Source organism: Cinclus cinclus, chromosome 2 (genome assembly GCF_963662255.1).
Source record: "Cinclus cinclus chromosome 2, bCinCin1.1, whole genome shotgun sequence".
Classification (NCBI taxonomy): domain Eukaryota; kingdom Metazoa; phylum Chordata; class Aves; order Passeriformes; family Cinclidae; genus Cinclus; species Cinclus cinclus.
Window position 1 is genome coordinate 94851342 of NC_085047.1, and position 23714 is coordinate 94875055.

General features: G+C 35.9%; 1 protein-coding gene across 2 annotated transcripts in view; it reads right to left on the reverse strand.

Moving 5' to 3' along the window:
* The window catches only part of PRKX (protein kinase cAMP-dependent X-linked catalytic subunit), a 55338-nt gene that overhangs the window by 30857 nt on the left and 767 nt on the right, over nucleotides 1-23714 (reverse strand). The gene's annotated exons all lie outside the window — the stretch shown is intronic.

Consider the following 23714-nt stretch of genomic DNA (forward strand, 5'->3'; position numbering starts at 1 on the left):
TTACAGTACCATTAACTGGTTTGTTACTTGATTTCACATTGTGTTGATCAGTTATGATCAATTTATAGTAAAGATAATTTCCTAAGATGTGCAACAGGTACAGGGAAAGGAGTATATATGTGAAAGTAAATACATTTTTGAGAGTTACCTAGGAGCAAGAAACTAACAAAGGAACTTCTGAAATTGCATTACTGAAGAGATGAGAAAAAACAAGGGAACTTTTGCCCCTGGTAGCTTCAATTTATGTTTGAAATACTTGTTTTCTGTACATGTATTATCAGCTAAAATTTTTTGCTATTTAACAGTTTTTCTTTCCAATCACTTAGAATGTTGTTTAAGATATAGCATTTACTAAAAAATAAAACAGTCATGTTACAAACTAAAAACTACTAACTCCAGCAATCCAGTTTAAAGGAATTTGCAGTTCCCCTACCAATACAGCTTTCAAAACCAGTTTTCAAGGTAAAAGTTCTCACTACACAAACACATCAAGGATTACCATTGTCCAAGCACAAAAGATTCTGTCAAGGAAGTTTTACATTTCCACCTGTCCCAAGTTACAGTTCTTTAACCATGAAAACTGTATACAGGTCTCAGAAAAAGCCTGCTGTTCTAGCAAAGTAAACCATCAGGCTACCCTGGAAAATTTATCATGCAATGAAATCCCTTAACAATGTAGTCACATTACATGACTATACCTGCAAACAACTTTATTTGCTCAGGGATGGGCTTCTGCAGTAAAAAAAAAAAAAAACCAACAACAAAAAACAACAAACAAATAACATAAAAAACCCAACAAACACAAAAAAAGGCCCAAAAGCTTCCAAACAGAAACATCTGTTCAAGCTACTTTAAATACTGATTAGTTACATGTACACTGCACTGCATGCACAGAAAAAATTAACTTGGGTTATTTCTGAATTAGGAGCTGAAATTTAAATTCTGAGTAAAACCACTGCGAAGAATAATGATAGTCATATGGCACATTAAAACTAGAAACCATCTTTCATTTTTGAAACTTCCAAATGTAGACATAGGGAAATTAACATTACTAACCCCATAAGCAAATGTGGTTTTACATGCATTTTGATACTTGTATGAATGTAGTGCTTCCACAGACATATCCAACAGGAAAGTCAAAAGTGAACATATATCTAATTGTCTCTAGATTTCTAGTGATTACATTTCATGACTTATTCTACTTGTTTAATAAATTTTTACTTTAGAATGCTTTACTTTTCCTAAAGCTATCAGTTTATCTTGACAAACCATTGGTCAGAAATAACAGCAATAGTAATAGAAATCACAAGTTCCATCTATTTTCAAAGAAGAACCTGTCAGCAATATTTATTCAGCAGTGTTCTAACTGCTATTTAGCAATAGTTCTAACTTTGGAAACACTTCCTCCTTAAAAACATCTCTGCCAGGAACAGCAAAGCTTGGCAGGCAATTCCAGAATAGTGGCAAGGCCCTAATCTACAAAGCCTCTGGGAAAACGAGACGACCACACAGACAGGCGAGAACACAGAACCTCCCTAACCAGTTTTATTGTTGAACTGATCCCAGGCAGTCTATTTCCAAACATCTTTAGAACAGTTGCAAGCAACTATGAAAATCAAGACAATACAGACCAAGAAGCCATCTAACACTTCTTTTCAGACACCTCCTCTCGTAATACACATTTTCTCCCCATCAAGTCTTCTCAGAAAATCCATTAGGCCTGCATTAGCTGGCACTATCCACACCCACCACTCTTCCATGGGACAAATTGCTATGCTTTTTTTAAAATTTATTTTATGCCTAGCCAGTCTTCAAATAACCAGATAAAGTTTACACAAATAAACTACTGAAATTCAAAATCTCACTTCAAACCTGCTTATACTTACATACTAGCCATTTCTGTTAACATTTTAAAAATGTTCTTCCTTGCAATTGATAGGGGAGGAGGGATGAACACAATGATAGTCAAGGTGGGAGGCTGCAACAAGATATTAAAGTGGTTGTTTAGCATAGTCAAGAAAATCTGTTTTATAAGAACAGGTTGTTGTGCTGTGACTAGATGGAAATTCTGCCCCTCAGATTCATAAAAAGAAAACCAAACACCTGAAGCATTAAGTGACACTGTGCAAGATGAAGGCCGAGCTCCATAGATTTCAGGGAAGGCTCTTGGAAGCAAAAAAAGCAGTTTTAGTAGTCGTCCATCAAAGCACCACTCCAGGTGAGGAGACACCTAACTCATGGAACAATTTCTGTTAATCCCTATGAAAGAACTGTTCAATTTTTCCCCCCAATCACCTCATAGCTCAGCTGTGTGAACCAACAAAATCTGACCTTTTGTGATAGATAAGTAAGCATTCCTTACGACTACTTTAAAATGGAAATATTCTATACTTGTCTGTAATAATGAAGGGAAATAGTGTTTATGGATTTGCACTTTAGTCTACTGAGATTAATTTCATATTTGGTTCAAACCAAGAGAACTCGAGAAACATCATACCATTCTGGATTAGTCCTGGGATCTACAATGTACTACCCTGCTGAAGGAAGAGCAATGACTTCATACACTCCCTACATACATACCCATACCTATCTGTTTATTATAAATCATGTTACCAGAGTTTCAGAGCAAAGCACCTACCTGAGAAGATCATACCTCAAGAAAACAGCTGTCCTTTCAAAATCTGAAGGCAGATTTGTAGTTTATTTGCACAAATCTTTTCTCCCTGCTAAGGCATATGGTAAGTGAAGGTCTCTGGCCACCAGTAACAACAACAAGAGTGCCTGAGCTGTTTGCAACACAATTAAGGATTTTCAGGACTAAATGGGCAAGCAGAATAAAATATGCAAAATGCTAGCCACTAATCCAATATAATCTGTTTATAACAGAAACAATAAAGTTCTTGGATCCCATCGCAAATTTTATGTGGTAGCAGAGCTTGAAGGAATGCCAGCAATCTTCTCCATTAGGTAACCTTCTCATGTTAAGCACAAAGAGATGAGGACAAAAGCTGCAGAGGACCAACTTGGCCTACAAATCAAACACAAGTAGGGTATTTTCAGTCCTACAAGCTGGATTCCCTAATACCATGCAAAAACACCACAGCCAGTTTCCAGGATTTTGCTCTCTTTGAAGCCTGGCAGAAAAGAATAAAGTATGTGGGAACCTTTCTAATGCAGTTTCAGGTATTTCTGATGCTAGGTAAACCAATCCTGCAAACTTTCGATCAGCTAAAACAATCGAGTGAGTGGTCATGTAGCGACTATTTTGCTATTGATGTAGATGACTAATTTAATGCTTAGATTGCCTCTTTATTTGCTCCAATTAATTAGACCCAGCTGTTTCAGCTTCCCATCCTTTTAATCCCCAGCTCTTTCTTAAAACCAAGTTTGCCTTGCTCAGATAGATACCATCTGTTTTAATGAAGAATAAACTAGGTCATGTGAGCTCTATGACCCCAAGGGCTGCTTTCTGACTCCCAGAAGGGTTGTCCCTGACTTCAACAGATGCCTACAAAAATCATCAGATGCATTCACTTTTATTTACAGTTAGAAGAAACATTTCCTACTGTGACACACATTAGTCCTTATTGAGAGCCACAAACACAACAGACTTTATTCTGTTAAATATCAGAGATGAACTATGTGAATTGTATCAGATTGAAAGCTCACTACTGAATGTCAACTTCTGTCTGCCATTTAATCGTTGTCTTATTTTGGGATGGAACTGCAACAGCCTAGACTAGGAAATGGGGGTTGTCAATAATTCTTGAAAAAGAAGTGGAAAAGTGGCACAGCAAAGGAAAACCAGCCTGTCCAAACAGACTGGTAGCCAGAAGATTAACACTTGGGAGAAAGATTTAGGGAAACCACAAGGCACAAGCAACTTTGGGCTTCCACAACAAAAGATGTGATTGGCACATGAATAGGGCAACTCAAAAATGAGGATGATTATTTTCAACATCATAGTAGCGAGTTTTTATTGATGGGTCAACCCATAGACGATTGTCACTGAAAATGCCAAATTTGGGGTCTTCACTGTTCTGCAAGCCAGCTGTAGATACTTCACTGTAAATCTTAGATTAATGCTTTTAAAGATCTGCATTACTTTAGAAGGTTCAGATCTACTGATCCACTATAAAACGTCTGAGAAATAGAGAAATAAAAAAAGTTAGAGGAGGTTTTATAGGATGCCCTTTTATTGTCTAGAACTGCACATTACTTACTGCTGAATAAACCAAATAAATGCCTGATCACAATTTTTGCAAAGCTTTTTTTCTATCCTTTGACAATATGCATTGGAATCAGAAACAGTCTGATTGAGATCCTAACAGCATAGAAAAGAGATGTGTGTGTAGTGTTCACCACGGGCAACCCTGCCAGAGGACCTTCCTTCTATGATGCTTCTTATTCATCTCATGTGCTGATTCCATTTCCACCAAGAACCCCTTGAAGAGAAAATGACTTACCACTTAGCAGTAATGTAAGACAGTACACAGCAAGAACCATGCCCATTACCAGGCAAGAACACCAGATTACCTGTTCTGCAAATTTTATTGACACTGGCATTACCAGTAGTTTTCTCTTCTGTTTTGGATGATAGCCACACCCCTTGTCAAACCAATTGAAAGCTCACTATCATATAATTCATTATCTCAGCTCAGTTGAACTTAAAAATAAAGTAGCAATGCACATTCAAAAGTACAGCCTAGCTTTTGACTCAAAGGGGATGCAGTAAAAAGCTTCCGAAGATCCCAAAGACCTGGCAATTTTTAGGTTCCTTCTTACTTGGTATGCAAGGAGATGGTAACAACACATAACTAAAATTACATTTAACTACCTAGACTTCAGTTTTGTTTCTTTTTAATTTCACACAAGATTAAATGTGCTAAAGAATAAGAAGTTGTGCCAACAACTCTTGTTGCTGACCCACTCATTTAAGTATTATTGAACTACAGTCCTTAAGAACTAAGGACATGGGAATCACCAGGCTAATTAACACGCATCAATCAAGTTTCCCATTTTTCACACAGTTCAGAAACATATTTCTGATTTCCAGAAAGTGCCAATCAACTGAAAATTGATGATGCAACTTCCTCTCTAATTTCAGGGGGTATTTTTCCTCAAAAATTGTCTCTCTACAAAAATATTGTAAATATCAGGGTGTCCTTAAGCAAAACAAGCAGAATTCTTAAAAGTTTATCTGTCACTCTTTCTTCTTAAATTTATTTTGAAATACTAGGGACCAATGAATAAATGAAACCAAAAAGCAACTACATTGCTGGTTATGATAGCCATAAATCCTCTCAATTTCTAAACAGCTCTTAGAACACTGATTCTAAATGCATCTCTCTTCTCAAAACTTTTAATATCCACAATCTTCAGAACAATTCTTATGAAATTTTTATTTCCCTACTTGGTTCCTCAATGCTATTTTTACAAGTCTTTCAAAGTCTTCCACAGCCTGCAATTTGTGACACATTGATAAAAAGAATCTGAACAGATGAGTGGACAATAAAGCTTTTCGTCCATATTGAAACTAGGACATTTCAAAACCATTATTACTCCTCCTTTTACCTATTTAAATATTACACTTGAAGTACAGATAGATCGCAACTTAAAAACTGTGTTTTTAAAATAAAAACAGCTTTAATAGAGACGTTTTCAGATTAACTCCTTTTTCATCTAGAAACTAAGTTTTATACTACTTGCTGAACTAAATTAAGGCCTATTGAAACAGCTTATTTTAAACAATACCAAACACTTGCTAGAAGGGAAGCTCATCAATCTGTATTAATATAATTTTAAAAAAACTTGGCCTATCATGTTTTAAAAGACAAGTATATTTAAGCTAAGAATCAGGTACCTGTCTGGCTAGTAACACTTGCCAAGCTAAAACACTAGAAAGCATTAAATTCTCTCTTTCATCTGATGAGAACTTCAGGTAATTAAAGCATTATCAAAAAGTGCCACAAGAAGAATCTGTAAATTGTAAATTATACAAGAAAGGCCTTTTTTGGAATTTAAAAAGTTGTAACATTCAAATCCTATTCAGAGAATTGATTCTTTCAGGTAGGAGAGGTTAAAATAAGCATGTGAACTACTTCTTGGAATGTAAATATTAAAGGGAAGAAATTTTAACCTATTGGTTTCTTTCCAAATAATTTCTCAAGCGACACAAGCCAGACATGCAAACCCCACACTTAGCCTTCTGTACATTAACTGATGCTTAAAATTCCCACCAAGTTTTTAGTAATTCAGAACTCTTTTTAATTAAGTATGTGTTCAAAGTGATCTTTTCTAATGGATTTAATTATCTTTAAGTGTTTAAGCCCACTATGAAACAACTTCTTTAAAATGAAACCCAACACAAATGGACATTTAGGCCAAGTACATTTAATTCAAGTGTGTTACTTACCACAAACAAAATGGGATACAAAGTAACCTAGATTACAACAAGGTGAGTCAAGTACCATTCCATGTATCATAAAACCTGAAATTTTAGTCTACAAGATTTGTCATGATTGTTTTAAAAAAAAGGAATAAAAAAATGTTATGACAGAAACATTTTCCAATACAACCCAAAGTGATGAATCCTGATCACTCTTCAGATACACTTTGATTTAGTGTGTCTGAATCGATGTGAGTTGTGAATATACAGCTCTTGCTTCTTGAGCTGGGATTAGTACTACACTCAGAATTTTGAACTGGATGTCCCAGAAGCAGTCTAAGCCAAAAGGCTTCTAATTTACTATGAGGATGAATAACTTGCAGTTTACATCTGGCACTGCAAAGAATCAATTCCAGTAAATCATTAACACACCATTTTCCATTTATTTTGTTCAGTTAATGAGAAGTGTTTCTCAGCAATTTTTCTTCTCCTTCCGAAAAACGTAAATAGGAAAAAAAAACCAAAACAACAGAGTAGGGACATCTCATATTGGAAAAACAAACAAACAAACAAACAAAACAAAAACAAACCCAAAAATCCTCTAAGTTTCATTCTCATAATCAAATTTTTACCCAAGAGGACAGTAAAGTGCTCTCTCATCATTTATCAGCACTTCTATCTTTGCCTTCAGTTTCCCTGATTACAGGAAGTATTTACAGAACTATTTTGGCTGGTTGTTTCACTCAAATTCAGCATGAAGAAATTTAGTCGGTTTTCCACTAGGAAAAAACCCTGCAAAACAAAATAAAACAAGCAAAGCTAAACAAGTTGCCATGTCACAGCAATAACAAGTTTTAGCAGACTGAAATCCTTTTCAGGTAACTTCAATTAAAAGAAACAGTCATTAAGGTCTTCAAAGTTTAAAACAGCACCTCTGTAGAAGATACATGACTGTTCAGGTACTTGAAATATTGTCCCAATATCTTTTGCTCTGTCAGTTGCCACAGTTGAACTTAAGAGGTTGCATATGTCACTATCAAACAACTGTACACTCAAAGCTTACAATTACACACAAAGAAAAAAGAAAACTTCAAAATAAAGCTGGCCAGCCAAACAACTACAAAACACAAACTCATGTTTTCATCTCAGAAAAATTAAAAAAAAATAAATTGTGATAACTAAGAAGCAAACACCAAGCAATAACCCATAAAGGATTTAGAGGCATGTAGTTCCAAATAAGTTAGTGCTACACAGAATAACAGTCAAATCCATTCAACAGCACAGATCAAAACTTTACCATCAGTCCCTCTGAACTAGGTAAGCCTAAATAGGGGTACTTAGTAGGTATCTGATTAGCAACTTTTCAACCCAGAAATATGTGACTCTACATACTTGTATTATTTTATATAATCATTATCTTTTGGTCTGTCCTGAAACTCAGCTTTTCCGAAATAGTTACTTGCTGCAATTCAGTCCCATGTTAATGCAAAGAAAGCGTGAGGCTTAATACCCTTGATAGTGTCCTTTTAAAAAGCAAACAAAAAAAGTCTTGTTAAGTACAAAGGTTTATTATTGCTGACCCAATGTAATAAAAGCCACATTGTTTGTACTTGACCGATTTCCTCCTTCACCAGTGCTGGACAGAAGCCTTTGAGGAACTAGTACCTCTTATAATACATTCCTTTCAATTACATTTCACTTCCATCTTCACTGAAAGCACTGCTAAATCAGACACAAATCAAGAGGAGGTATTCCACATGATGCACAAAAACTGTATTTTTAAATACTTTTCAAACGATTGTCTATATGTTATTCAATATCTATTGCAATGATTGCTAAGTTTAAGACTGAAATTATGTTTAAGAGCTTCTGGTTGAAGACAGGTAAGACTTACACTTAATTTAAATGCACTCAGGATATTCTAGCTCTCTTGCGTTTCAGGAAATGGGTAAATAGGCAACTCATAGAAAACTGTTCCTGGATTACCTATTCCCTGCTATTTTCTGTGTTACCACACAATTAAACACAGAAGGCACTAGTCCAGGAACACACTTAAGCACACACATACCAGCAGAACTTAGAAAGCTGGAAAGGCCAGGTTAAAAAACCTGATACATTACTATTCAGAAAGCAAAATTAAATCAAAGTTCGGTGGTGGCCAACAGCTATTTTGCCTTTTTTCCCAAACTTTTAATTTTTAAATTTTAAACTGACCTAGACCTAACTCAGGATATAGAAAACCAAACCAAACCAAGCCCCTGGATATTCCCACTGAAGACGAAGCCTGACCATTGAGTACTAAAGACCTCAATGCATCAGGAATTTCAGTCTTCACATTACACCTCAAATCCTTAGGACTGGTATTTTTGAAAACTGGAGTAAAACTTCCACTTTTGAAGATAGATTACCACAAAGCACCACATAATCATACCATCTTCTTCATGGCTGGACATTAAAAGACACACTAAGCATATGCTTTAAAAGAAATGCCATTGTTCTTGGCCTGTTACAATTTATGATGGAAACCTATAAAAACTCTTTGTAAAATACAAAAAAAAAATAGTGTTGCAGGCTAAGAGTATGCAAGCTGTTATTGTACCCCAAACACAAGGTGAGAGACACACTTTCTCCTATCTTTTAGGCAAAGAATCAACAGTCTCCCCAGACACCCTGAGCCAGAATGTCTTCACTTATTACACAGCTTAACTTCAGACCAGCCAAGTGGAATCCCCTGCAATTCAACAGGAGAAAAAAGGCACTTCTCTATTCAACAGAGTGGTTTTACACATCCAATTTGCAAACACAGAAGTACCTATTTCCCTCTCTTGACTGTACACATGTAGGTATGATAACTGTTTACAGTGCATACAGTGCCTACATTCAGACACAAGAGGCCAACCTCAAAGTTATATGGCCTGGTAAGTTCATGACACTTTTCATGATATAGAAACTATGGAAAGAGAATATGCTAATCTGTGAAAGGAAGTATATAAATTTGCAAGGTTTGAAAAAGAATAGTTGGCAACTCACTAAATTCTTCATGCTTCATGTCACAAAACCTATGCCAAATGATACCTATACTGCTTTATAATCTTCAGCATCTAACCTACTGACCCAGAGTCACAAATGTGGTATTAACAATGGCAGTCCATTCATCTAGCATTTTTTGCAAAATATTGATATACTTTAACATTGCACACAAGAAAGGATACTGTGTGTACAAATAATCACTTCAAACCACATCCAATTTGTAAGCTTGAATTTATCTCTATAGTCTGTAATTTTACATATGCTATTCAAGTTAATAGAGCAGAACAGTCTTAGGAGGTATTTAAAACATTACTCTCACCACTTGAGCTATTATTCTGACAGAGAAAAATATTTCTGATTTAACTATGACCTTTTCTAAAAATTCTGTTTAACTTGATCTTTTGAATGAATTGTAGTGAGTACAAGAGATTTTATTATAATATGCACAAATGACTCAGCTTTGTAACCATAGCAAAAGCAATGCCTTTCCTTAAGACTCAAGTAATTCCTTTGCATCTACAAGTTACAAGCAGCTGCTGTGCCACTACAACCCTGCATTCTATCTTCTATAAATGAAATTTTACAGAACAAAATCAAACTACAAGCCACAACAACTCTCTCCTAAAACACTATCTCAGTCTGGAACAAGCACTGCAAATACATCTATATTTGGTTAAAGGTTAATACACTGAGAATTCATGAACAAAATATTCCTCAAAGGGAAGGCTTTGTTTATGTTCAGAAGGCAGTATCAACTGATATTCCTAAGAGACTACAGAATAACAATTCCTTAGGTATCTAGAATTTACTTCATGTGTTCCATTACCTTTCCAAATTCTCACATAGTATACCTTACAAAAATCAGTGTAACTCTGTACAAGATAAGGTGATGAAATCACCCTTGTTTGGCACTAGAATGAGTATCACTATATACTCCACATAAAGAGCTATTATCCAAGAAAGAGGAAGTAAGTCTAGAATATCCAAATAAAGCTGTATTTGATATGGAACTGGAACAAAAGCCCTAACACAAATATTAAGTTTCAAAATTCCATTCTCAAATACCAATTAAACATTTTGGAAAAAAATCTTGATAGTGCCCAAGAATTACATTACTAATGGAATTAAAGACTGAAAATATCACTTGTAGTAACACCTAATGTTACTGAAGACATGACAATACTAACATTTAAATACTCTACCAGAGAGGACCACAGTCTGAATTTTTCATGCTATTCAGGGTTGTATGGACCAGTCATTGCTTTTCTCTACAATGCAGAAAAATAAGGCTAAATTTGAATTCTGTTCTAACTTCATATCAGCCAACTGTGTGACTGAAACACAGAATGGATATAGTAGTTTTTTCTACTTTTACTATGCAGTTTCTTAATAGGAAAGAAAAGCCACTCTACCAATCTTCCCACAGTTTCACCTTCCCCCGAGTTTTATGCACTTTCCTTTCTGTATCAAACCTCTCCACTAATCTCTCTCCATTATTATACTTCCTAATACCATGCCCAAGGAACCCATCCAAATCAACAAATAAGACTTTAAATATAACACTGTATAATAATTGACATTATTCAAATGGACCAGGATGAGAACATCTGAGAATTTATGAAAAAGTACACTGAAACAACCTACAAGAGAATTCCTTTTATGAAACAAGAGTTGTTTGGAAACATCAGAGTTAAGAAACTAACTCTACAAGAAAAAAGAAATCAAGTCAATACCTGACTAACTTTCAGAGGTTACAGAATATATTGTAGCAATATCAGAAATTTTGCAACAGTAAGGATAGCTTTTTTGGCTGATAACCTGATGGCATTTCTGTGCTGGACATTATTTCTGTACAATCTTTCATTTTGTTTTTCTTTAGGTAAAACATCATCCAAGGTCCAATATTTAGTTTTAAAAAAATTGTATTAAACAGAGTTTGCAAATTTCGTACATCTGAAGAGACAGGTGGAAAGATGCAATATGACCCCAACAGACAAGGACAGAAGTGTACTCCCTATACAATACATTTTTCCCATGCAAAGGAACACTGACATAAAAGACTAAATCTCATTTTGCAATGACTTGCTGCCCTGAACAAATACATTTAAAGACTAAATATATGTGTACAATAAAAAAATTTATCAGATTTGAAATTATTAACAAGAAATGCATGCTTACAGCCCAGAAAGTCAACCACGTCCTGGCCTGCATCACAAGCAGTGTGGGTGAGCAGGTCAAGGGAGGGGATTCTGCCCTTCTATTCTGCTCTGGTGAGAACCCACTTGAGTAGGTTACCCAGGTCTGGGGTTCTCAGCACAAGAAAAACACAGATCTGTTAGAACAGGTCCAAAGGAGGGACACAGAGGTCATTAGTGAGCTGAAGCACCTCTCCTGTGAAGACAGGCTGAGAGAGCTGGGTTGCCCAGGAGACCTTACTGAGGATTTCCAGCAGTAAAGAGGGCTTTAAAAAACCCAAACAAAACTGCTACTTTTTACATGGGCAGGTAGTGACAGGACTAGGGGAACTGGCTTCAAACTGAAGAGGGTAGCTTTAGGCCAGATGTTAGGTTAGATTACTCAGGCTGCCCAGAGAAGTTCTGGACACCTCATCCCTGGAAGTGTTTGAGGCCAACTTGGATGGGGCTTTCGGCAACCTAGTGGAAGGTGCCAAATGTCTTTAAGGTCCCTTTCAACCATTTCAAAGCATTCTCTGATTTTATGACTATTCAAATCTTGAAAATAAAACCAAGTTCACTTTTTTAGTAAGAATCAATATTTTCTTTCAGATTTTCTGTTGTTTCACTCTGCTATCCTTGTATGTCTTCATCGTACATTGAATTTCTTATGTAAGTAACACAGGTATACACATGCACCTATTTACTCCAACTCAGGTTAATTTATTCTGTTGTTTACTGCCATAGTTGCTTCTTACTTCTACTCTCTAAAATTCTCTCACCCCAGAATTACCTGAACCTAGTCTGATATATTTAAAAACAAGTCTGCAGTAAAGGAAGTAACGAATAGCAAATCCAACACCACTTTGATAGGACAGATTAAATTACAACTAATTGAACTCATGAGCTACAGTTCACATGCCACGAGTACTTGATGTGCCCTTTGTAGACTCTATTTCTCCAAAATTGGAACATCACTGCTGAGGATCATTCCTTATTGCAGCTGACATAGCACACAGCACAACAGAAATGTATTTTAATTTGTTTTTGATTTAAAGAACAAACAGTTCAATACCATTAATAATTCAGAATTTACATTTAAGGAAATAACATACAAGCTCAAAGCTGCTAAAATTAGAAGGCATGGACAGATCTGAGATCAGAAATAAACACAAAACCAATCTATATGGGCCTTTCATTAGCTCATATTTAAATCAGTTGTAACTGAAAACTACTGGTAATCTGATGGCTATTGTATTATTATCATTCATTAACACTTTTTACAAAAGGTGAAGCCTGTTAAGTTTTCAGTAGCAAAGCCAAAAGGCAGTCTTCCCTGAAGGCACATGAAATAGCCAAACAAGAAAAATTATCAGGCATATTAGATACTGTTATTGAAGTTTGTTTCAGATGCTTGCAGATTTCCTAGGAACAAGTAACAGCCTCAGAAGACGGAACAGGGACTGATGGAATTGTTGTCATATATATGAGGTCCTCACACATCACTAACAGAAGAAGAAACGAGCACTGCACCATATAAAACACACCTTCTCACAAGGTACCAGGAGAAAGCTCTGCAAATGACTAATAAAATTTCATACTTCTTGACATAAAAACTAAATGTTATCCTTTGTAGGACATGCCTGTACACAAGCTAAGTATAATCAATGTTTAAAAAGTCCCTAAGCACCTGTTTTCACTACAGTACCCATTTCAGTCAAGTTTACTTTCAGTCTTTAAAATGACTTTTAGAGATGACTGTACTTTAAGGCAAATTATTCAATAGTTTCCACCCTCTACCCTCCCAGAAGAAAAAAAAAATTGTCTGCTTATAAAACTATGCTGTAGTTCTTCCTTCTCTTTGCTTCCCCTTCCTTCAAGTGGCCTTGCATTTCTAGGTGGCTCTTTTATTTCTGTCCTATTATGACAATGATTGTTTAATTCTGTATCAAGATTCATATTTCAGAGGAGCAAAGAAGGCCAAGCAACAAAGTTGTGTTTGTTCTCAAACAAAGCAGCTCTTGACATTTCTATCAAAAATTAAAGGCAATGGGACTAGAAATCTCAACTATCATGAGAGGACGTGGAGTTCTGAATCTCTCCATAGGTATTACACCCAAGTGCCAACAGGAGATTTCTTCCCCCTTGTACAAATATTTTAAATGCCAAAACATACAAAGATTAGAGTGAGGCTTATCTATATATTTTATTTCAGGACACAAGACAGCCATATTTAATACAGGAGAGCCTGACTTGAGCATTATCAGAGAATCCATTAAAAAAGTGCCATAGCTGACTTACTTTCACATGAATAGATGAGATTGCACACCCAGTACTATCCAGCAAAAACTACAAATTCAGATACACTTATCAAATCAAGAACTAGTGACAGTTTCTTCACTTACAATCACACAAGAATACCCAGCTGTGCTTCTAGTTACACTTTCAGTCAGTTCTGTCGGTTTTGCTCTGAAAAGAAGCAATTATCCAGGTAATACAAACCCACTCAAACAAAATGGAAGTGTCTCAAAACAGCATCAAGCCCCCTTATCCTTTCTTTTTACAACACTACTTTTAGTAGGAACTCCAACATTCTGTACCAAAAGTATAGCCTCATATATGTATTCATCTCCACTGCCTGCCAGCCTTCTCTTATTATTCATCTATTTTGGTAAGACCCCATTTCACCAAGAGCCCTCTTTTTTAAAATGCAAAGAGCAACCACACAAAATCAGTAAAATTCTAAAAGAATATTAAACACAGAAGTATAAACCCTTGTCTCCAAACACTATGCCAAAGCACTTCAGTTGCAGTTCAAACACAAAATTATCTACACTGCAGGCTTTTATCACCCAGGTACACTCACAGGAAACAGGCAGACAGTAAGCTATGAAATCAATAACTATGAAACCAACCCCTGTGCTAGCTTTAAGTTAGCTGCAAAGCTGTCAGGAGAAAAAAAAAGAAAACAAACAAAAAAACAAAACCAAAAAAACAGTCCTTGCTGAGACACTGAATAATTAGTCACAAAACCAGTTGTCTTCCTCATTTATCATTTCACAATATTGCCTCTCTAACTTACAATTAGGGTGTATTGCAAGGTCTTCTTGACACATCAAGAATTCACAGATAAGAAACATCACTTGCAGACAGCACAAATCGTTAAGTATTTCATGTTCAAAAGTATTTTCTAAAAAGTTGTTTTCACAGAATTATGCCAAATCAAACAAACCAGGCTGTACTCTGTCAAATCCACAACCAACAGCAGTCTAGGAGCACTGAAAAATTTAGATCTGCCTAAGAGCCAAGACAGCAAAAAATTATCACCACTGCCACCAAAATAAATCTTTTACCTTACAGTAAGTCAAGTGTTTCAGATAAATAGTTAAGATAAACATAGAAACTCTTCACTTATTAGAACAAAGAATATAATTTATTTTATTAAAATACTTTAAATGGATAGATGTCCTAAGCTCTACAGCACCAGGATTGGATATGACCCAACTGGTATTTACTTTTCAACTGATGAATATATAAAACTGACTGAATGTGTAAAACTGAAATGGGAAAAAAAAAAATAAATTAAAAACTTCCCCCCCTCAGAAGAAATATATCTTCATGATTTTGAGAATATTTTGCATTAAGTTCTAGGTTTATTTTTTTCAGATTGTTTCCGAGTCTCTTCTCAGTTACTTTTGTTTTTCCTTCTAATGGCTCTGTCTTGTAGGACACACTCTTTCTCACACTTCTTCCCAGCTGGAATTTGTAGCAGAAACAAACAAAACAAAACAAACCCAACTTTAATCAAGAAAGATTTTCCATAAACAGATCCAAGGAACAACAGCTACTCACTGTAAAAACACTAGAAGTAATAAAGCTTTCAAACAAAATATTTTTAATTAAGGTGCAATACTGGGAAAATGTTAGTATTTTTTTAAAATTTATGATAACCCAATTTAATTTTTTCCAAATGTATAAAAGAATGAACAATGTCTACAAATATGTGAATTGAACTGTGTCAGTTACTAAAAAAGAAGGAAGAAAAATGCTGCTGCTTCACCATAAATTCTAAATTCACTACTTCTGAGTGTGACAAGTGGGTGGCTTAAACAAAGACATACTACCAAAGTTTTTATAAGCCTTAATGGCCTCAGAACACGAACTCAACATACTGACATGCAACCTTAAAAATTTTCATAGAAGAGGGGACACGAAATCTAGTTTAGAAACTGACCAGCATTGTGCTCATTGCTCTCCAGGGACAGACTAGTTACCCACTAATCTTCCTGAAAACAAGCAAAGATTTTACAATGCATACTCTGAAGTTATTTTTGGCAGGCCAGGCAAATTAAAACTGTACAGGCTATCATCTCCTGCACCCAAGAGCTGTCAGAAGCCACTCCAAGCTACGATGGAAGAGGTCTGAGGCTAGAAGTCTGTCATCAGCTTTGGGGCAGGTGGCATGAGGAGTCTGCTATTATAGCACCCAGAAGTTCAACATGAACAAAGTCTGCCACCAGCCCTTTCATGTTTATATCTGCCATCCATATAGCTATTACAGTGCATCCTCATTAGCAGACCAGCAAATAAAAATATTATACCCAGTTTAGCCTGTTTTTGGAAGAGTCTGTAGAGGGATAGTTCCCTTAACATCTACCTAAATCATTACAGACCATTTAATTTACTGACTGAAGCAATACCTGAGAGGCACAAAAAGCAGTACTAACTAGACATTTTGTTTCCATCCAGAGAGCACCCTGCACCTTCAACAGCAATGGCAGAGTCATTACTGTTAATATTTCAAATTGCTCTGAGTCACCATATTCCCCAACAGAAACATAACAACATATTAACAAATACAACAAACCCTCGGTAAGATGCTATATTTTAGCAAAGAACCAAAACTCATAAAAAACACAACATAATGGACAACTTAAACTGTCACTTTATATGATTTATAGGTAATCAGCCCATACCTCCTTGGTAAGAATCATGTAAAGAAGAAACAAATAAACAAGAAAACCAACTAAACAAAAAACAGAACAAAAAAAAATTAAAATCCCACACCTTGGCATCTTCACCTGATTTCCTCTTGTATTAGACAATGTCAGAGGTTCCATAATCACATTTTTCAGGCACAATAATTTACTGCATTGTTAGCTTCAGTGCTTTCAAAAAATATGCCTTAGATAATATCAAGACCACCCACAAAAAGCAACACATCTAAGTCACAGGTTACAACTGCTGATAATTGTTTATAATATAGGGCTCTTCTGCTTTGAGTTCCCTTTCTCCAGTACTCCAATAAATACAAAATATAAATAATTACACCTGAATATACAAATTGAATATTAGAATCAAATTAACAAACAAGTACATGACCTGTCATTAAAAATTAGCTCAGAACCAATCCTTTAAAGAAGTAAAAAATATCCTAGCTTACAAATTAAATTAAAAACCCACTCCTGCCTGCTGTAGGTAGTCTATAAAAAGTTTGTAGAAACAAAGATCCGGTAAGTGTGATAGTCATTAAGAAGTCCAAATATGTTGACAGAAAATGAGCAGAAGAATTATATATTCTCACTCTTCCTCTATCAAGCTGCAGAACAGTAAAAATTAAAAATTATGAGTTTGTATAAACTTAGATATATAAAAATATATAAGGTATGATCCAACAGAGAAAGTTGCAAGTGATGCTCAAACCAAATATTCAGCAAAGAAACAAGAGCAAAGATTTGACATCAAAATTAGTCTCTTGATATACAGACAAGAGAGCTTGTTGGCATAAGGGCTATGAAATACTCTTCCTATCAAATAATCACAAGACTAGAAAATCCAATACTTTGGGAATGGTTCCACTGACCAGATCAACCCAGCAGACAAGTCTCACATTCCACCACCATCAGTAGCATACAGAAATAGGTTATACCATACACTCCAGTGACTTGAAAAGGATGCTTCTGTCACTTAAATTTAACGTGGCTCAGTTATCAGTAAATAAGTAACACACACACACACACGATTTGTCTGATTTGGAATGCATCAGAGCATGCCAATTGATTGCCTGAAGAAAAATGACAACACATTTCCACAGAAGTTACTGTTGATCCATTAACAGACCAGCTAGCAACTGCTCCAAGTTGGGATGCGAGTGAAGAAACTGGCCAGAAGAAAAAGGGCAGCCAAGTGGAAAGTTTTCCAGAACAAATTCTACAAATGGCCATCTTTGATCCACTCTAGCATTAAAAATAAGGATTAAAAAATCCAGTTTTTACACAAAAAACCGAACCAGTGCTCTAATGTGAAGTGCAAAGAGAGCAAATAACAAACTGAACATCTTAGCAAAGAATGTTCTATCACGTATCTCTCCCATCTTTATTTAAAAAAAAAGAAATCAACACTTGTTCAGTCATTTGAAAGACAGTCTTCCTATGGGAAAGCAGAAATAGTCTAATTTAAAGAACTGTTCTACCCTAAATATCCCATGTGCACAGTAACATGCAAAAATTTACTCACCAATCTGAAGCTGCTAAAAAACTCACTAAAACACTGCAGAGATGAAAGGATGCTTTCCCAAGTAAAGATAACAAGTTAAAAAACTCCTGGGTAGTACAAGCCAGTACTGAAAATGCTTTTTACATTGGTAAGTATCAACAGTAAGGGAATTACACTGAGCTAAACAATTTGGTTAAGAACAGCTTATGCCCAGACAAGACCTTGGAAGGTAAACACAGGTTCCTATCTTTTGCTTTACAAAAATTCACACATCATTGCTGTAGACAGTCCTGTCTCTCATAACAAACAACACAGTATACAAATTTCACCACACTTGTCTTCTAGTTACACTGCCTATCATCCTTAAAAGTAGACCAAACCAGGATTAAACACATTTTAGGAAAGGAATTATTTTGCTAAGTTTTCATTATATGAAAGCCAAAATATCAAGGCAGTCATCTCTAAAAGGCTGGTCTCCCTGCATACTACAAACAGTCCACACACGCATACTCAGGAAGCTAAACAGAAAAAACTGAGTCAATCCCTAAGAACCTACATGCTTTCAATCCCTAGTATTTTAAAGTTCTTGTTTCTTCCCACTGGAGAAGGAAAAAGGAAAAGAACAGTTAAAATCTTTATTTCTCTGCAGGCCTCTTATCTTCTTCAGTTTGGGCTGAGACACAATGCTAACAGAAGAATTTTCCCAAAGTACTTTCACCTGGTACATTAGGTTTTCTTAAGCGTAAGCTTGGCCGGGGAAAGGTATGGTGTTAGGAGCTTTTGATTTTGCATGATACTTATTTCTGAAATATTAGTACTAGTTGGCTTCCAGATTATTTGCATTGCAAAAAGTGCTTCTGGGGATCTCTAGGCTATTTATAGGACTTAACAAATTACTTATCTTCAAGAAGCTTTTCTGAGTTTTGAAACCTATTCTGTAACACACTGTCAAATACACAATGTCAGAAAAAGAATAGTGAATTTCTTTTTGCCATTAATTAAATACCTAAACTAGAATCAGACAAAAGAAACAGGTGACAGGCAAACACTAACAATTTACCTCAAGACTTATTTTAAGCACTGAAGACAGAAAAAGATAGAAAAGCAGAAATGTGAACTTTGAATTTTCACGTGTTCAGACTTCTTCCATACACTTTCACTTTTCTGACCTTTTTGAAAGATAAAAGAGAATACTTGTTTCAATCCATTTTTTTCCATCCTGAAGAGAACAAGAAACTTTTAGGAAAGAACCTGTTGGTGCCTAATCTATAATAAACACTATGGTATTGAAATTCACCTCAGCAGTGGATAACAGGAAAAGCAAGGGAAAAAAGTTGAGTCACTTCTCTCTACAACAGCAGCTATAATAATAATGATTTATTTTGGGACAAGTGTCATTTTGTGGGAGGGAAAAATGAAGTAAGAAATACAGAGAGTGAAAACAAAATCCAAGTAATTTAGCTTTATGACTAAAGCCTCAAAGATGTACAAACGTAATGGTGAATTCAGGTCACCATTACAGTCACAACATTCAGACCATGTTTTCTTTCAAAACTTGTGGTATTTAAAAGCATTGCCAAGTAAAAATCACGGATTATTATTTATCATCTCAGTATCAAGAAAATGTGACAAAACAGGGAAAGAAATGCTCATACATCCTTTAGAAAATTTAAAATAGGTGACAACCTTGGTAGTGAAACCAAAAATAACACTTGGTAAGAAACTGAACTAATTTAGGCCTCCAAGAAAAGGCAAAAAAGCCATGAGCATTCTTTTTACATGAAGAACTCAGCTACTCTGGGGCACAATTTCTTACTTAGACAATTCTCTGACGTTAGACTACAGCTGTGTACCTACTGTCATGCTGATACAATGCCACCTGAAATACATTTGGCTAGCTTATTTTGTGTGTGAACAAAGAGAAATCAAACATTTGAAAATACGCAGCACCTCATTTTTCCTGTGAACTTTTTAAAATTTTCCCATGTGCATAAAAATGAAAATACTGGTATGCCCAATTTTTTATTCCGCATTTGTTTGGTGAAAAGCACCTAATGTGAACAGTAGTTTAAAAGACTTTTTTTGAATAAAAATACTCTAATTAAAATATTTCAATCAATTAAACAGATTCACAACTCCAAACTTACATTTACATAGCATGCTATGGAATTCACTGCATTTTTTAAAATGGACAAGAAACAGATCTCAAAGGAGAGAGGGCAAGAAGAAATTTGTCATCTTTCTCCTCCTGGCGTTCTCTTCCTTCTCCCTTTTCCTATTACCGTGCATTTCAGCTGGGAATGTAACACTTTTCACACCTTCACCTACCCAAAAGTGAAGAAGTACCTTCTGCTTTTCCTGTATTATTTATTCTAGTTTACCTGAATTACTCTTTTATTATGGCATCATTAAAAATTTAGCATCTCTACTTCAGGATACGTGTCAGGTGTCCAACTGCAGGCATTCTGGCTTCTAGAACAGGAAGTTTGCCCATATTAAATGCTCATCACAATAAAGCATGATTCAGAAACTATGCCATTACTGTTCACGGTTTCCCTCCTTCACTGACCAGATCTACAAGAAGTCAGAAGTAAGTTCAGACTTACACAGGCCACCAACTTTCAATGAACATGGTGGTCACAGCATAAAATTTTTTGCTTCTGTACTGCATAGAACTAACTCAATCTTGGCACAGTTGAGTATGTAAATTCACTGAGATTCACAGAGTATTTCAGCCTGGCCTGAATAGCAGTTTCTGAGTGTGCTGAGCAAACATTTGTATTTCTACCTCCTTTGAAAGGAAAATTAATTCAAAAGAAGATGAGGACAACCAGGCACCTTCAAATGGTTCCAAAGCAAGTGTTCAACTTTCATACAAGAAGACTCGTTAAAAACCCATACACTTCAAAGATTCAAAGCCACATCTTCAACCTCTCAGAAAGCACCTTTAAAGAAATATTTTTCCTGTTTCACTTCTCTTGGTGCCAGAAACCAGTATGTGCCCCAGTCCTGTGCCCTCCCGAAAACCGTAACTTCACTTATCAACTAAATATTAAGGCATTTCCCTCCAAAGCAAAACTACTCCAGACTCTGCTCCCTTTAACAAAGGGCCCCACAAACACCCAAACAAAGGTTGAGCCCTGGGATGTTTGGGGGAGATAAATGTCCTCTGAATCATTATGCTAAACTGTACTTCCCTTTTGCTCTTCCTGCCTTTACACTAAGTTCTCTGCTAAAACAGGCACAGCATCACAACAGAAATCACAGAAAACACATGCAATTCAGCCTGCATTATCGTGGCCAGGTTAACAGAGAGATTTTAATCCTCAGAGACTACGAAAGATACTTATAGCAATAGTTGCTATACTCAAAGCAGGTACTGTGTTCAACTTTTTTGGTATCTGACATGGATTTTATTCCATCCTCAGAGAGAAGATGCATAAAGTCATGGATGACTACAACCTCACAGACACCAACAAAATTCTGTCACCTTAAATATTCATCATAAACAGCTGCAAGAGCATGGACCTCTCTGTTTTGACTTGCAGCTTTCTGAAGTTGATGGTTTCCAAGGCCATAACTATTTCTAAGCCTGGGTATATCTACAAGCAATGATTCTAGTCAAGGAGATACCAGAACTTCCTGCTAAGTAATTTTTGGGTATTTCTCCTCCCATCCCCAAATATCTCCAACTAATTCAGCGCACACAAGAGTTTTCAAGAGTTTTCACAGCTTTCAAGAAAATAAGCAGAAAGAAAATGGTTATCCTTATCAGAGCAGTCAAACTGCAGACAACTCTAAATTTCTGTAGTGAAACTGATGACATTTATCCCATCTATTTGTGCAGGGAGATCAAAATGGAGGATAAGGTAATACTGACTTAAGCCACTGCTAAAAAGAACTGCAGATATACTTTTTCAGTACATGCGATATAAACCCACAGTATACTTAACCAACTGAATTAAAAGAGGTTTAAGCCAAGCAAAAAAGTTTCTGAAGCTAAACCACACATCTACTCTAGTACTCTGCAGTATTTTGTACTGATTTAACGTACAGCCCATTTAAATCAGGTCTCCAATGCTTCATGTTAGCAGGTGCACACAGAGCAGTCCAACCTCATGCAGACTTACTGACTCAGATCCTCGATGCACTACAGAAGCATTAGTGGGGCACTGCATCTTTTACAAACTTGGCCACCCAGAGCAGGTATTCACGTGTTCAGTTTCAGTACACTGGGAAGCTGCAATATTGCTTCCTGGTCAGGAGCAAGACCCTGTCCCTCTCACAGACTTCTACTGAAGCACACAGCCATCTCATAAACTCATTTTTCAACCAACATAAAATAAGCCAGCTCAGTTTCTTTGACAAGGTAAGGCCTTATGTATTTATCTGTGCACAGTTTTATATCTTTCCAGGTTTTTTTTAATCTTTATTTTCCCTGTAAAATTACCAAAGACACAGTTCAAAAGAGATGCAAAGAATGGTAACCTTTTCAGATAGGGCTATTTGAGGAAAAAATAAAAAAATAATTCAAGCTGGGGAAGACTGAGAATAAAGGGAGACTCTGAATTCTGCCCATGCCTTGACAGGCAGCTATCATCTCCTTTTAGCTTTTTTTTTTTCTTTCTCTGTATCTTCATAACAGGCAGTGTCTCACTTTTTAAAGTCTCTCTTTAAATCCTGTGGAATCACAATTTTCCCTTCACTTGGCCTCTAAAGACAATCTTAAAGAACACTCTAATAAAGGCATACTGTTTAAAGTTGACATCAGGATTATTTTCACATTTCTTCATTGGCCACACAAATATTTCTGTGACTACTCTGTCTTCCATAAAAATTACTATTTTTCTGCAAATTGTGTTTCCCCCAAAGTCTTAGTCCTCACGGATGACTATTGCATCCACAAGGTCATGATGTAATGAAGAAAAGCAACCACTTCTGGAGGGGAAAAAAACCATCACAAACATTTCAGGAAGTCTCTGAATAATCTCAAATAATTTATCAGTAAAATGTCTGCCCACATTTCAAATTGGAATATTATCTAAAAACACAACACACTTCAAGAGAAGATGTGTTCTTCACTGACAACAACACTCTTGGGCCTTTCCAATTCCATGTTTAAAGCCATCAACTTCACTAAGAAGGGGTTTATACTGCACTTGGTTTGGATGAAGAGCGCTTAGGGGAAATTAATATTTACATCACATTATTTACTGGAATAAATCTGTCCAAAATAATTTCACAGTCTTATAATGAAAAAGAGAATAAAACTTCCATGTAGCTGAACATACAAGCTTTCAAACCAGGTGCAAAAACATGCAACTGTCAGTATGTATGTTCAAACACAATGCACACATACAGCACACACGAACACGACCGATGGCTGAAATGCCTATTTATTAGGCACGTGCATTTACTCTGCAATGCCACTGATTACAGGCAGTATTTTTAAGTGTGGTACTTGTGAGATGAGACCTTACCTTCTACCAAAATTCTACACACGCAAAGCATCTCTGCATCAATATTCAGGGCAACAGCATGTCGGGGATTTGACATACTCTCAGCTGCATTCGGCTAACCTGTTTGATCTCCTTCCTGGCCCGACAACTAATTTAAATGATGAATTT